A 2,226-nucleotide genomic window follows, 5' to 3' on the forward strand; every position below is an offset into this window, starting at 1 on the left:
ATCATTGCTGGCTTTGTCAGTGTGTATAATGTATAATACAATTACAATGTAAAATGATGTAATGAAAAAAAACTAGTGTCATTTAACTATCTGAATGCATTTAAAAAAAAAATATGGTAGCGAGTTGTTAGATAGATTCATTCATTTTTTTTCTAATGTTTTTGAATTAACACTAAAAATATTTTTTATCATAGTGTTTTATAGGTTTTTTTTTGTAGCTCTGTTTTTTCCTGTACAATGTTTGTTTTATTGTTTTCAAAACTTAAATAAATTTTACCTCTTTTCAGACAATAGAGCGCCAAGTAGAAAACATTAGCATTGTAGACACCTGTTTCTTTTCAATTTCTCAACCAATGTTCCAAAGATGCCAAAGACGTGTGAGACATTTGCATTGTGTACAAAGAAGGTGCTGTTACTGACTGAACTGCACAGAAATGGTTTTCCCCATTTCAAGAAGGAGAAATTCAACATCACAGATTCTTTGTATTCTGGCCAACCTTTTTCAATCAATTCAATGAGGATCAATTGGAAATATCCAAGAAGCTCATCCATGAAGATCTGCACCAATCCACAAGGGAATTGGCCCAGGAGGTAAGATGTCCTCATAATACTATCACCCATTAACTTCCCCCAGTGTGTAAGGTTGATGAAAAGTAAGAATTGAAATAAATGCAAAAAAAAAAAAAAAAAAAATTACCTACCAACTCAATACCTTAACGTTATTTTTCATTAAAAAACATGTTTTAATTTAATTCAGTACTTTCTAAATTATGGCACACACACATGTACACATGTAATTACTACATGCATACATGCATGAAGGATGAATGAAACTGAATACTTACAAAAAGCATAGCCATATATACACATGCATAAATTATAACTGAATTATCTTATGAACTAGGGATTTTCAAATAACTCATTTTCTTATATATGAACTAATGTAGACAAGAATCAATTCAAAATGAAATGAGGTGATGATGTGGGTGGGAGAAAAAAAGGTACATGTTATTGCACATAACATTCTGTAACACTTGAATGGTATGCAAAGTCTGTTGACAAAACAGCTATGATTTAAAATCCATAGCACCACAGCTTTCAAGTTCCATCTCTGTCCGTGAAATGAACAAATAAATAGCTTTACTTGCATCATTCTATCACCCTGATAAATTGATTTTGTTATCTTCTATATGGTCTGTAGAAGAGTAAGTGGGTAGCAAGATAGGTAAGAAATGGCTCTAGCCATATAGAAGAATTACATCCAGAGAATTCAAACGCCCAAAATTTATTATATATGTATTTCTTGCTGAACACTGAAGAAGTGCTTTAGCAACATTATGTAATGTTTCAACAGCATTTATGTAATCCTGGTGGTAATTTGTTGAAATGCATGTATGTTTTATACAGTACAAATACCCCATACCTGTTTTATTTTTTTGTATATTAATAATACTATATGTATGATTTGCTTTCTTCACTAGGGATCTCTGTTGAATATACCATAGATCTAATGTCTATGGAGTATAAATATATGTGTCTGCATATAATGATGAACATTGAATCATAGCACCCACCTATAGCAAAGATAGATATCCTGCTTTTAACTAAATTCCTACTGGCATCATTCATTACTGTTTGTCTGTGTGATGGTGAGCTACTTTAATCAATAGTATAGTGAGTGTGTGTGTGGGAGGGGGGGGGGTATGTATGCATGTAGGCATGAATGTAAGAGATGCATAAAAGATGAGACAAGAATGTTGGACAAATGGTCAAAAATCTAACTGATGCCAAATGTGACATCACATTCTGACAGCTCTTGGATTCAAGATACATTCCTTATAGAAGGTGTGACCATACACCTCCATGCATATATATATACACGTACAAAAACACTAAATGGCAAGTAAATTGTATGGTCTTACACATACATAGATATATTTAAGAGTGGATGCATATGTGCACACACACAAGCACACACACACACGTACACACACAGTAACTACAACCAAAGAAGCTTGTTCTAGATTTCCTGAAAGAATTTTAACTTCTCAAACGGCATTTTGCTTATTCTTGTAGAGAGATTAGGAAAATAAAGATAAGACATAAAGGAAGAAATAATAAGAAAGGAAATTATTGAATACATACACAGATACATGCATACACACACACACACACACATATATATATATATATACATTTATATATATATATATATATACATTTATA

The sequence above is a fragment of the Octopus bimaculoides genome, chromosome 16, assembly GCF_001194135.2.
Source record: "Octopus bimaculoides isolate UCB-OBI-ISO-001 chromosome 16, ASM119413v2, whole genome shotgun sequence".
Taxonomy (NCBI): domain Eukaryota; kingdom Metazoa; phylum Mollusca; class Cephalopoda; order Octopoda; family Octopodidae; genus Octopus; species Octopus bimaculoides.